The following is a 15514-nucleotide window of genomic DNA, read 5'->3' on the forward strand; positions in this document are numbered from 1 at the left end:
CAGGAGCTCTGCTTCCCTACTTCATGGCTTTCCCAACCTCATTGTTCATTTGTAGTTGCTACTTTACGAATTCCATTTGGGAATCATTGACACACTGCCTGAAAGTGATGCTTGAGAACACTTCTAGAATGATCAAACCCTTTATTTCTGGGAAAATATACACCCAAAGAAAAGGTTAAAGATGCTGTTCCACTCTCTACATTCTTACATTTAACCAACCGCTAACTTGCGGTAGAAGTCGTTATGTAAAGAACACCCAGGGAAAATTTTAGGCAGCACAAATGATTTGTATTAAGTGTGTGAAAGGCCCTGAGGAATATCCACTAATTTTACTTGGAGATATCAGAGAGGTCTTGATGACTGAAGTGGTTTTACTGGTGTGAATTTTGTACTCAGGAGGCAAAACCAGAAAATGGAAGGTAGTATGGAAAGAGATTTTGAAATATTTTTTTCTGGGACAGCAACTATTTGTCATGACTGAGAGAATCTGGCTGTCCTCCTCTCTTCCAGCATCACCACTTCTCCTCCCATGCCAAAAGAAACCTGGAAACCCCACTAATCTTTCTTCTGTCCGGTGTGAACATAGCAAATGTAGCACCAAGTTATCAAGGAGTAGGAATTTTGCATATTGGTGAAAACAACAAGATTGTGTCTATCTTTACAATCTTCCTAAGGGACAAGTCTTATTCAAAGTAAGGGATGAGTGCACATGAATAGAACAGTGTGTAGTAAGAAGCTTTCAGAGATGGTTCTCAATGAGCCCCACCTCCTGGTATTCGTGCCTTTGTGTAACACCCCTCCTTGAGTGTAGGCTGGAACTAATGACTTGTTTCTAAGAGAATATGGCAAAAATGATGGGATATCACTCCCATGATTATTCTACAAGATTGTGACATATCTTATTGGACTCTTTCCATTGCTTGCTTGGATTACATTCTTTAGTAAGCAAGATGTCATGTTGGAAAGGTCCATTTGGGAAGAAACTTAGGGTAATTCTTGGCCAACAAAGAACAGGGTCCTTCAGTCTAACAACACATGAAGGACTGAATCCTGCCAACAACCATGTGAGTAAGCTTAGAAGTGGATGCTTCTCCAGTTGAGCCTTCAGGTGAGACTATGGCCACAGTTGACACCTTGATTGCAGTCATATGAGGGACTCTGAGACAGAGGACCTGTATAAACCATTCTCAGGTTCCTGACCCTCAGAAACTGTGAAATAATAAATGTGTGTTGTTTTAAGCTGCTAATTTTGGGGCAACATGTTACACAGTGGTAGATAAATAATACAGTGTCTATTTAATTCATACTCTAAAATTCTAAAAAGATTGGTCTGTTTCCATAATATTATTTAAGAATATAGTACATACTTGTGTGTTTGATCCCTTTTGGACCCCAGACCCTTTAATTAATTACATTTTTTGTTGATTCTTCTGCAAGTGTCTCCATTCATTCTCTCCAAACCTTTAACTTCTCTTTCCTTTAGGTAAATACTTGCCAAAGATATTTATTGGATTTTTTTCAAATTCAGAAAGCAATTTCCCAAAATAAAGCGCTTTATATTTAAATATAATTTTACATCTGAGTGTCGGTGTAGAGTTAAGTAAGAAGTGCATGCTTATAAACATCAAAAAACACATTGGTAAAATAAACAGCCAATAAGCAAAGACGTGTTGCTGTGTTGTGTATGTGTGTGTTTTGTTTATTTATTTATTCCCTGAGTATCTCAGGGTTAGAAAGTTAAGGTTGGAGTGAAGGAAGGGAATCCAAATCATTTACAGTGGGCTGAGACAAATAGGTTTTTTCATTAAAAAAAGATTGGAAAGTAAGGATCTAGTTTTAAATGCTTACACTTCTGCTTACTTTCTAAGGCATCGTATTGTACTCTGTATATACCAACTATTTTTAAAGCCATGTAGAAAAATAATAGTGTTTCTCTAGAATTCCACTGCAGGGTAATGCAACTCCATGATTTTCCCCTACTAAATAAATTCATCTGTGGCACTATTGGGTGCTTTCCAGTATCAACCTTACAGTCTTTATGATGTTGACGTTTCTTCCAGCAACTTGGAAGAGGTTCTCTACCAGAAATGTTATATTCCCTTAGGAAGCACCATTTTTGACTGTGTTCTTTAACTTGGAAGAATTTGGTCTACACATTCTTCAATCCCCATGAACATCAAAATTGGTTTCCTGAAAGCAAGAAGAGTACATATTTAGTGGCTAAATTGTTTTTTCTCCCTCAGGCTAAAATCTCAAGGTTTCTTCCAAGAGGTACAGATTGTTCTGGCTACAAAATCTTAGAAATCTCATGTGCTTGACATATTTTAAATTTTTCCTTTATATATCTCAATGTTAAAGAGGAAGAGGGATTTTAAAAAGGCAATTTGCAATACTGTATATAGTACAATTTTGGGGGGAAAGTGTTTCTTTGAAATTTCCAATACAAAATGGAAAAGAAGCAACAAATCTGTAAATCTGTAAATTTGTACATATAAAAGCAGACTGAGAATTGGGAAATGTGGTTACATCTTTTTCTCATGTAAAAGCTATGATCTGTCTTATAATCAAGAGGAATCTAGTTACTTGAACAGAAAATATACATAATATCGCTTAAGATGAAGGCCTCTTTGTGGTAGGATGAATATGCAAATCTGACTTCTGCAGGAAGGTATTCACATTTAATCAATGATACAATTGTGGAGAGCATAGCTCTTGACAAACAAGTATATATGGTAATAGACATATCTTTGTTGTTCAGCCTCAATAAATATGATTTAGCACTCAATTGGCACCTAATTAACAAATAATTAGAGTCTCAAAGAATGTAAATTTACATTTGGTTGCATTAGTTAACTCAGTGCCTTTAATACTTTGCTCTTAGTAGCAGTCTACATAAGAATTTTACTACATTTATTCCTCTTGCCAAGTGAAATGTCAGGAAGCTAAGAGTTATTAGAGCATTCTAATTGAAATTTGAAAACTAATTAGAATGTGTGTTCCTATTTAGAAGCTTGCTGAACTAAAAAGTCTGGAGCAAAGAAAAACCACTATATTTATACTGTAACTGTCATATATTCTTAAAATTAAATTCAAACGTGAGACTTGATTTACAACATAACCAAAAATATACACCAAAGCACTTTAAACTTCTTCAAAAAATTGTGAAGATATTTTTGAAACTAAATAGAAATAAAATCTGCTTTTCCTGGGATAAACTAACAAGTAAAATAGCAAGTAGTAGAATTTTAACAACATTATATGGAAAATATGGCAACACTGGCCAATATCAGCAATTTCATTCACAGGAACTGCATGGGATTAAACTTTTGCAAAGCAAAATTTGGCAGGCAAAATTGTCAAACTCTTTCCAGAAATCAACTTACAAAGAAAACACACACACACACACACACACACACACACACACACACACACACAGAGTCAAGAAAATTCTGGTATCAGTGGGATATCCCCAAACCTCATACAAAGGTACATGAGCCAAAAGACAGTATTGGAGAATCTATGACTATTTGAGTGTATGTTAAAAATAGACTTATATTTTAAAAATAATGCTTATATTTTACAACATAGAGAGTTATCCTTTGGGGGTTGTTTATTTTGAAGATGCTTATCATTTGAATAAAATAGACACCACCCCCTAATATGAGTGATCACTGCATCCTTTTTTATGAGTAATGTTCAGTCACCTGGGAAAGAATTGAGCCCCTACCTCCAATCCGTTAGCCTCTCCATCTACAACAATGTGCTCTAGTTCTTTTCTGTACCTTCGTTCAATCCAATCAATTCAATCAATTCATTCAATCCAGCCAACAACACTCATGGAAAGGTGTCTTCTTGTTACAGGGACCATTCAGTGAATACTTATAGAAATCTCTGACCTTGTGGATCCCACACCCTAGTGGAAGGAAGGAGGTGTCTGTAAAGCAAAACCCAGTTCACATTAACTCCAGGCTCTCCAAACCTCCAAACTGGCTTTCATTTATTCATCCATTCATTCGCCAAAGAAATAGCAGACATTGAGCTACAGTGGGGCTCCCTAGTTGGAGAGGTAGGCAATAAACAAGTAAAAATAGATGTAATCAGATAAAAGAGGACCCTCTCTTACTCTGCAAATGATAGAGTTTTTCTATCACTACCTACGTGTGTCAGTAAGTACGTGGCTTTCCATATGTTATAGGAAAAGTGATAGAAAGTTAACTTGGGTAGCTCACACATCCCATTTGCCCCTGAAGAGCGTCTTTAGTTCAAAATGAAATGTTGTGTAAAATCAGGATTGTGGAGCTGCAATCAGATCAATTGCCTGAGAAATTTGAAGAGCAAGAGTTGGCTGGGGCAGCAGCTGGTGATGGAGACAAGGAAAAGCAGCTGCAGGTACTCCTAGAGTCTGTTGGGACAAAGGAGGCTCCTGGGGCCAAGAGGGCTGCTGAAGGGGGAGCAACCTCATCAGAGAAGCTGGAGGTATCACAGGATGCCTGGCGAGAGAGGAGGCTTAAGGAGGAGATGGGGATGGTGAGTCATTTACATCTAGAGAGATGCAAGTCAGAAGTTCCTGTCCCCGGGCATGAGGGGACCTCTGGCTAACCTGCTAAATTGTCAAGACTGTCAATAGGAAGAGCTGCCCTGTAATTGTGTCAGAACTGGCCTGTGATACTATATATGGTCTCCTTCCCTGCACTGCAACCTCCTTAAGATGGATGAAGGACTGGAGGAGAGGATAAAGGAGAAAGAGTCCTACTCGGTGAGGAAAGAGAGAAGTTGACTGGATCTCCTTCCCTGAGGGCTTGTCTCCCATCTACAGCAGGTCCAAACTCAGGGGGTGGGTGTATTTGTGTGTGTGTGTGTGTGTGTGTTTGTAGTTTCAAGGTTAACAAGTTTAAAGTATTGACTATTTATTATAAGGCACTGGGCATTAACTTAAGGTTTTCTTTTTTTTTTGAAATAACATCTCTCTTCTCCCATTCTCCTGGATGTGCATTCACTCCTATCACATAATGGATTGTCTGACTTTATTCTCAATACATAGTAGCAGTCAGGTTATCTAGCACACAAGTTTCTCTTAGAAGGAAAGTAACACAGTCATTGCATTCAGCTAAATGATGCCCGTAAGTCTTGAAATGGTGAATATGCCTTCTGAAATACCCAGTTTCTACACTGGTAGCATCTGCTTGATGATGATGGTGTGTGCATACAGTTAGGAGCTAAATCACTGATACATTAATTTAGCACATCATCATGATCAATACTGATCACTTCAGCAAAATTGATCATGCAGTAAATTGTATTGATCTTAAAGGTACCTAGGGTAAGACCCTACAGGACTGGGTTTCAATCATGTTGTAGGTATAGGCATGGGCTGAACTTTCATAAAGCTCAAAAAGGCCCGGATGTATTTTCAGATCCCTGATATTATCTGTGACTATTTTAATAAGTATCTTGACTTTAGATTACTATGTTTATGTAAATTAAAGGAACAGTGTGAAACTCTAACAAATAATACAGTCTCTTTGAAGCGAGCTCTTGTGACTGACACAGCTGTTAAAACACCCCTTTAGCTCTCATATGAGCACTTGAGAAGCGCGTGGAAATATCACTTGGAGAGAACTGCGAAGGAAGTTCACACACAGATTCCTGCATCCCCTGACAAAGTGCTGCATGACTTTGAGCTGACCTTGAAATGTATGGTCTGACATCAATAGTCATTAAACTGGGAACAGCTTGTGTAATGTCTTGATAGTAAGTGGTACCCAGAAATGTGTTAGCAGGAGAAAGAAATAAAAATACTCAATTTAGTTTTAATTCTGGAATGGAGAATGGCCTGTGATTTTGAGAAGTAGTTACAAAGTTGAATGCCAATCTAAGGCTAAAGGACAATGTTTGTGATGTTCTAAGTATACTTAAAACAGATATTAGAAGCAGGCTAATTGTCTGATTTTGCTGTGAACAGCTGGTAGACATGAGAGTAGTAGCAGTGACTTTCATCTGGTCTCCTGTTGTAAATTTACGAATTGGTCCCTTTCCCCTTTGCTCTGTGGAGCAAAAGGAAGTAAACTCATGCTTATCTGGCATATGAATGAGAAACCACAACTTCTTAATGGCAGCATATCTGAGCCTGAGGGCAATTTACACCCTCATTACACAGTCATAAAATTTCAATTGTACCCAAGGTAGCACAAGTTAATCTTTATCCCCTGAGTTCCTTGAAAATGTCTAGGCTATTATAGAGTTTAGCATTTGGTTAGTATGGATTTATTCCACTACATCTCTTAATGTATATATAAATTTAGTTGGTAAATGATAAATATGACATATGATATTAGAACTTTAAGATTGTCTATATAACGTGAATAATATCAACCTATTAAAAATAAAATGTAGTTGGATTATTACCCATAAGTGAGAAGTGCCAGCTGAACTTGCCTCACCCACAGTCCCTGGTAGAGGGATAGCTCTGTGTCATTATCTTTATGAGTAGCAGGTGATTGCCAGCAGCATGTACCATGTGGTTTGGAATGAAGAGTTAAGAGGGATCAATCAGGTTTCCTCTTTCTGACATTCCTACTGGAACTGGGGAATGAATAAGCCAGGTGGAAGCTGAGAGAGTCATGGATGGGCAAAGAGTAGCCGAGACACTTAATGATATAAATCGAGGGTAAAGATCCATGAATTTATGCTATTTAGGTATCTAGAACCACTTTAAGTCTAGAAATTCCTTCTACTCCCAACCTCCTTGTGGCTCAGCCCTGTTCTTGTGTTTTTAAAGAGATTTCTAAAAGATCTTGGAGGAATTCAGTAGCAGAAAATACACATCACAAGGAATACAGCAGAAGGTGGAAGAAAATACTTTGTTGTTTACCATTTTCACTTCTTAAGGAACTACAGTTTTGTGTAAAGCAGGACTTTATCTGACCCAGCATTTCCAAATCTTAAGTCCATAAGCCTGGCTTCCTAAGAATCAGTGTATAAAGTATAAGGCAAATTTCCAGAAACTATCTCACTAGACTTGGCATCTCCTGGGTAGTTTGTAGGACGATCTTTTTCAGATAGTTCCTAGGCAATTCTGATGTGTAGTCTAAGCCATATTGGGCTCCTGATGTTGCCAACTGTCTCATTTTGCAGAGAAGACTGAGACACAGTGTCTGCAAACATCAAGCCCCAACTGCACAATTAATACATGGAAGAACCTGGGGAGAGCACCAGCATCTCCTTGTTTTGAGAGGTTTTTCCAACCACCAATTTATTTTCTTCCAGATATTTGGAATTCTTATTAGCAGAATCAACTTAATTAATTCTCAAGTACTAGTGGATTGGAATTTTATTGTACTGTTAGTACACTTTTCTATTCTACTATTATCCTACCCCTTGTCAAAGCTGAAAATAAATGAAAAACACCAGAATATATGTCAAAGAGTGTTCTGCCTATGTTTTCCTCTAGGAGTTTTATAGTATCCAGTCTTACATTTAGGTCTTTAATCCATTTTGAGTTTACTTTTGTATATGGTATTAGAGAATGTTCTAATATTATTCTTTTACAAGTAGCTGTCAGTTTTCCAAGCATCACTTATTGAAGAGACTGTCTTTTCTCCATTGTATATTCTTGCCTCCATTGTTGTAGATTAATTGACAATAAATGTGTGGGTTTATTTCTGAGCTTTCTATCCTGTTCCATTGATCTACCAAATTTTTGCCAGTAGCATACTATTTTGATTACTGTAGCTTTGTAGTATGGTCTGAAGTCTGATTCCTCTTGTTCTGTCCTTCTTTCTCTAGATAGTTTTGGCTATTCAAGGTCTTTTGTGTTTCCATACAAATTTTTAAATTATTTATTCTATTTCTGTGAAGAATACTATTGGTATTTTGATAGGGATTGCACTGAATCTGTAAATTGGCTTGGGTAGTATGGTCAGTTTAATGATATTGCTTCTTCCAATCCAAGAACACAGTATATCTTTCCATCTGTTTTTGTCACCTTCAATTTCTTCCATCAGCATCTTGTAATTTTCTGAGTACAGGGTTTTTTTTTTGCCTCCTTAGGTAGGTTTATTCCTGTGTATTTTATTCTTTTTGATATGATAGTAAGTGGGATTATTTCCATAATTTCTCTTTCTGATAGTTTGTTGCTAGTGTATAGAAATGCAACAAATTTCTGTACATTAATTTTGTACCCTGCAATTTTAATGAATTCATTGATGAGCTCTAGTAGTTTTCTGGTGGCATCTTTAGGATTTTCTATGTATAGTATCATATCATCTGCAAAGAGTGACAGTTTTACTTTTTCCTTTCCAATTGGGTCCCTTTTATTTCTTTTTCTTCTCTGATTGCTATGGCTAGGACTTCCAATGCTATGTTGAACAAAAGTGGTGAGAGTGGGCATCCTTGTCTTGTTCTGATCTTAGAGGAAATGCTTTCAGCTTTTCACCACTGAGTATAATGTTAGCTGTGGGTCTGCTATATATGGCTTTTATAATGTTGAGGTATAGTCCCTCTATTCCCACTTTCTGGAGAGTTTTTAAAAAGTACAGTAAATAAATAAATAAATAAATAAATAAATAAAACCTCCAGAAGATATATACTCTTAAAGATACTCCTCAGTGAAGTTGGTTTATGACACAAGGAAAGCATACAGAAGGATCTAGAAAAGACTCACTGAAAGAATGTTGAATTTAAAGGAATTCTAGATGGTAAACACATATGTAGGGAGAATATAGCCAAATGAATGTACAGCTATTATAAATCAGTGTTATTCTGCAATTGTACTGAAAACCAAGTTAGGATACAAATTTATTTTAAAACCATAGTAAAATATTTATGATGGAGATATTCTCTGAATAATCATCTTCTTATTTTCACTTTCAAGGTATTTCTGTAAATATTTTTTAACCAGAGTCTATTTCTACTTTTTAAAAAGTGGTTTGTCATCACGGTTGTTTTGCTTATAAACAAATATCTTTTCTTCAAGTCTTTTTGATTTATTATTATCTTTATACTAGGTTTCCCCCGCCCACTAGGTTTAAATTATTCAGTAGATGTAAGCCTCATCACTAGCTTCCAGATACCTTGTTGAGGGCTTATTGAAGCATAGAAATGAACACAAGTTTAAAATATAGTTATGAAAGTTTAAGATCCACGCAAGGAAGAAACAATGTACCAGTGAGTACACTGAAATTCTCTGTTGCTTTACTCATCAAAGAATTTCTGTATATTCCTTGCAAAGAGTGGCAAGAAATGGAAACAAACAAACAAAATCAATACAATAAAAATGTATCAAACCTGAACATTAGCTTTCGTTGAGAAAAGAGAATTATTAGTCCTGCCCCTTCATAATTTCCACAGAACATGCACTCAATCATATTCTCCCTTCAAAAGTGGACTCTTGAAGAGAACACTTCAAGCATTCTCTCCATCCCACTTACCTCTTCCTCGAGGACAGAGGGGTCATTACTCTGATTGGTTAGCACTTGATATGCACTGGGCAATGTTTTTACAGTGGGCAGGGCATTCCATCAAAAGGAAATGAAGGTGGATGTCTTCCTGGTTCTCACTGGAATAGCTTTCATCCTAGATTTTCACAGCAGTAGGTAACAAGCTTTTGTGTATGTATATGTATGTAGTGTCAAATGTCTGAAACTTGCACACTAGGACAAGAAAGTAGCCAACTTCAAAGCAGCACAAACTCTGTTCCAGGCAAGGTTCCAAAGGTATTACAAAAATAAAATCATTTCATTCTCACAACACCCACATGAGGTAGATTCTATTGATATCTCTATTTTACATAAGAAGAGGCACAGAGGAAGAAATTGAGTCCAGGTGATCTGTCCAAGGTTTGAAAGTTAGAGGGCTGCAAAACTGGGTTTAAAATACAAGTAGTTTGGACTTCTAGAGAGAGAGTAGTGTGAGCTCAGTGAAAACTCTCCCCCGGAGAGGCAACTGTTAAACTGGTCAAAATTAGTAAAAACAATCATTTATTGTCTCCAGAGATTGATCCAAGGGCTTACAACAGAGTAGGAGGCATTTATTCATTAAAACTGATGAAATTATATGAGAACAGTGAGAAGCCCAGCATTCAGTAGCAGCTCTACCCCAGCTCTGTGTCGCAGAGCAGCCATTCTTTGGGGGCTCTGCAGGTGTTCCAGGAAATGTCTAAGTATTCCTGCTCTGTAGGCAGAGTTGAGACAGTACAGCTGGGGAAGGGCACACATTTCCCCAGAGTCCTCTGTCACTATCCCTGGTGCATTTGCAGCCCGTGAACATCCATGGGTACCACATAGCCCAGCTCTGGGCTACAGAAGATCCTCACTGGGCTGTGAATTTCATTCCTGACCTCCTCCCCCAGTTCCCACTCTACAGCAAAGAGTCTCTGCCCAGAGGATGGTGGAGCAAGCCTCAGTGGCAACACACACTCTTGCCACGTTTGACAACTGAACTGAAGTGAGTGGCTCAACTGGTAATTCTGGTATTTAGAGAACATCTATCTCAATCATGCCTGGACTAAACTGGCTTCTTTATAGTATGCCCAGTGCCATTCAAGCCACCAAGTACACCTTTGACATTACTCCCTGTGGGCTATCCTACTTTTAAAATCATGAGAGATCATGTTTATTGATTTCTTATCCTAACACTTATTTCATTCCTTACTTTAATGTTGAATCACTGTTCAAGTTTTCAGACCAAGACAAATGAAATAGTTATATATTAACTCATGTAAGTAGACAAGAGCTTCATAAAATGAAACAAGAAGGGGAAACACCGATTAAGCGTAAGGTATCCATTTTTCTCTCAAAACGAAGGTAGTGCTTTGAATAACAAGCTTGGTTTGCCACTTGGTAGAGCATGAACTGATCTCTCTGTGATTAATTCAGGTTTTATTTGGCCGCTGATATAGTAATTGTGGTATTGGGAGGTAATTACATATTTGTATGTATTTGATGCACATTTTATTTAATGCCTATAAGTTTCTCACAGTTCCGGCAGTTGGAAATTGGAGACCAAGGTGCCAGCAGATCCAGTGTCTTTTGAGGACCTGCTTCCTGACTTAGATAGCTGCTTTTTTGTATCCTCACAGAGCTGAGAGAGGACTAGCTCCCTGGTTTTTTCTTATAAGGACACTAATCCCATTCATGAGGGCTACACCTTCATGACCTAATCACCTCCCAAAGGTGCCACCGCATTGGGAATTAAGCTTCAACTTAAGAATGTGGGGGGACACAAACATTCAGTCCATAGCAGTGGGATATGCCCAATGGATCCCTCTTCTGTTACAGGGCTTCCCAACAGAAACACAGATTTGGATCCTACTACGAGGTAATTTAGGCCCAACCAAGAATATCAAACTTTATATTCATTAATACAACAATTAGTATCTCTAATTTGCCCAGCACACCTAACAGAGCAGGTACTAACTGAAGCACATTTTCTTAGTGGTGTCAAGAGGTCTACACACTCAAACGTAATGTGATGTTGCTGATGTTTCCAGTTTTTCAACTGAGCATCTGTAACCAGGACAACAGGTGATGGTCAGCTAATATGCTTGTGTGTCTGCCCCTCTCAGTCCCCCTCTTACTCTAGTCACTGCTGTGACAGCCGCTTTCTGCACAGGTGTTGACCAGCTTTAAGCAGGTGATTATTGTTTGCCCCTCCTTTCCTCCCTGAGACTCCTCTGCTACCAAGGTACTGTGCACTTATGGGATGTTCTAGACACTCAAGCCTGGGTAACTCAAAAGTGTGGGTATTTAGCTCTTGAAGGTTCACCTTACTGAGATGATGGGTAACTGCTTCTGGCTTTGGTCCCTGGAGGAAGCTTCACATATATGAAATATATTCACAAGCCCAACAAAAGATCTTGGTGGAACTGGACACCAGTAGCCCTCATTAATGGACAGCAGGGTAGTGCATCATTTTATTATCTTTCCGTAGCTCATTCTTACTCCCTGACACCACTTCTCAGATATACTACCTGCATGGAAGCCTTTCAGATTCTGACACCAAAATACAGTAATGTGGGCAGGGTGTGGGGAGGGTTTTTGGCTGCTAGAGGAGGTGCCTGAATAACTACATAAACACTATTGCTTTGACCCTGGAACATAATTTTATGTTGTATTCCCAGACCCAATCAGAAGAATGCTGTGTTTAGTATTGATTCTTTATTCCTCCTTTGACTTTTATCTTTTGTTTAGAAATAGATGTCATTTTCTTGCTTGCATAGTTATAAACTTTTTTTTTTTAACTTTACACAGATTATTTAGTCTCATACTCAAAATCCCAAAAGATAAAACTATGGAAGATAGAGAACGTCCAAAATTCCAGCTGCTAGAATGACTGAATGGCTTTAAATATGAGAATAAGGAATGTGAGACTTAACCCTATGTAATGGGGAACCACCTAATGTTTTTCAGGAGTGGAGTAATTTGTTAGTAGTCTCACTTAATCAGATTAACCTGCTAGTGATGCTGAAGGTGAGTTGATTTCATGACACTGTAAATACAGAATCACCTAACTGGACTTAAATGATGGACCTTCTAATTTCTGTTCCAGTTTCTGGATTCAACTCAATATGATATATAATCTAATATCACATCCAATTTAAAGATACTATAAATATTTAGTTAAATGTTCCTTTGGCTTGTGAATAATTTTTATATCTTTTGTTTATGTAACACAAATTTGTCCGCTGTGTTTGTGTCTTTATTTTTTACTAAATTAAACTTACCAAGCAGAGAATCTCTTTGTATAATATTTAATCAGTTAACTTACACAGAGGGCTAACAGTATTGTAATAATTATAGTATTTGTAATAATAATGTTGTTTTAATGTATACTGAATCACTTTTGCATTTAGGCTTGTTGCTTAAAATTCAAATGCCAAATTATATTAGGAACTTCAATAAGCAAACATTATTCTATCATAATTTTTAAATAGATCCTTTCACTTTCCGAGTCTTAAGGGCCAGGATGCTAAGCCTTGTATGCTAAATATTGTATTCTGTACTCTATTTAGACTTTGATTTTGATTTAAAATTCAAAATCACTTCCATCATTTCTATCCTTGTGAGTGTGTGCCTGTGGGGATATTAAAATAGAGAAAGAGCTACTTGGAGAGATGAAATGATTGAATTTGACGCCTAAGGCCAGAAACCTCATTTTGCTTATGTTAATATGTAGAACTTTCTGCACTCCAATTCATGGCTAGTAAAAGCTTTTTCTTGATTTTGTAAAATTCAGCATTGTATATCCCGGTTGAGAACCTTATTTCTTTTGTTGCAAATAGTGTTAGCAACCAATCTCAATCTACTTTCCATTAGCATAGCTCAATTATAAAGTGTTTATGCAAGGTTATTGAAAATCTAAACCTATATGTTGCTTTCCCTAACACCAGTTTATTTAAGATTGCAGGTTGAAGCTACTGTAATCTTAGGTAAATCAGTAATTAACTTAGCACTGAGATGTAATACAGAGATGAAATCATAACACCTAGGAGGAATATTTAAAGAAGTATTTTAATAAATATCTAGCAGTATATAATCCTTTTCAAAAAAGTGCAAATATCTCAGTGCCCCACTATGAGAGGGTAACATTAAGTCGACAACTTTTGTTAATATTATCTTTAAATTAAATAGTTAATTTATCCATCTCAACAAATCTTTACTGGACACCAACTTCTTGGCATTCCAAGGTGAATAATACAGTGTCTCAGACCTAGGTGATCTCAGAGCATAAGGTGGGATTGGAAGAAGAGAGGAGAAATTTACAAATATACAAATGTAGCTTGAAATAGTAAATCACTTACAAATGATTATAAAAATACAGAGGATAGACTAAATGCCTGAGTAAATCATAAACAAAGCTTTCCAAAGAGAAAAGACACACCTGGAAGAGTCTACAAGCAGAGAATTAGAGTCATATCATCACAGGCAGAAAGAGAAGAGTGTGTGCATAGGCTAAGATTCTTGACAAAGTATGTCATGTTTTATTTACTTGTGTTCAGATGTTCATAGCAGCTTTATTCATGATAGCCAGAAACAAGAAACAACCCAAATGTCCATCAGCTGGTTAAAAAAGAGTAGTAGATGCATGGATTGGAATATTACTCAGAAATAAAAAGGAAAAGCTATTGATACAGTCAACAACATAAATTAATCTCTAAAACATGATTCTATGTGAAAGAAGTCATATACACAAACCTATCCATTTTTTGTTTCCATTTATGTAACGTTCTGGAATAGGCCAAACTATAAAGACAATAAACAGTTCAGTAGTTGTCAGGAGTTGGTGAGGGGACTACGTGGAAAGGGGCACAAGGGAAATGTATAGAGTACTGTATGGAACTTTTCTATGTTGTGATTATGGTGGTGAGTATACAATGGGATACATTTATCAAAATTCATCAAAGTATACACTTAGATGAAAATTTTATTATATGTAGATTTTACCTAAATAAAGCTGATTTAAAATTAATTTAGGCTGAAATTTTGTAAAATTCTTCTAAATCTATAGCACAGGGAGCTCAGCTTAGTGCTCTGTGAGGACCCAGATGGGTGGGATGCGGGGGTGGGAGGGAGGTCCAAAAGGGAGGGTATATAGGGATACACAGAGCTGATTCACTTGATTGTACAGCAGAAACTAACACAACATTGTAAAGCAATTTTACTCCAGTAAAAACAAAGTAAACCACAACAATATTTGTACCTAACAATTCCCATGGGTTTTGACTTTTTATGTATCTTCTGTGGTCCTTTTCAGGAAATATTATGGAAAATATTTTAATTAAAGAGAACTGACATTGACTGTTTATTTTCTTTATGTTAGAAAATAGGCATTTTCTGTTCCTTCTCTTATTTTTCACTTCTATCTGGATCCAAATAAATGAATATACAGTGTTTTTGTGTTTTCAAACACTTGGAACTCCTTTTCAGATATGTGAGTAGGATATTAGGTTTTAACATAAGGTATCTCGATTACATGGGATTTATTTTTTTTGCTAGAAGAAATCTTGATCATCAAATAGTTCCAAATTTTCATGTTGTAGGAACTTGAAATCCAGTTAAAGTATTCAAAGGCATATTGTTAGTTACTTAAGTAGCTCAGTCTAAGATTCAGGTCTGCAATGTTTCTTTTTTGACAATATTTTTCTTGTATTCTTTCATCAAACATGTCTATTTTTGTCAAGAAGTGTAGTGGACTCCCCTTCCTCCTTTTATCTATCTATCTATCGATCTATTGATCTATCTATTGATCTATCTATCTGTCATCTATCTATCTAATCTATCTACCATCTACTTCCAATTGGGATGAAATTCACATAGCATAAAATTAACCAAAGTGAGTGGACTTTTAAACCTTTTTGATTTGGGTTAATGTCTACAACAGTCAATTTGGTTTTGGCCTTTTCCATTCATGATATGGTTCTGAAGTGAGAAAGGTTGCTTTGAGCTTCATAGATATCCATTAAGCATCCTCTTTTGTGTGTGTCCTTCTGGTCTGGGACCTTCAGAATAAACTTTTA

Source organism: Hyperoodon ampullatus, assembly GCF_949752795.1.
Source record: "Hyperoodon ampullatus genome assembly, chromosome: 17".
Taxonomy (NCBI): domain Eukaryota; kingdom Metazoa; phylum Chordata; class Mammalia; order Artiodactyla; family Ziphiidae; genus Hyperoodon; species Hyperoodon ampullatus.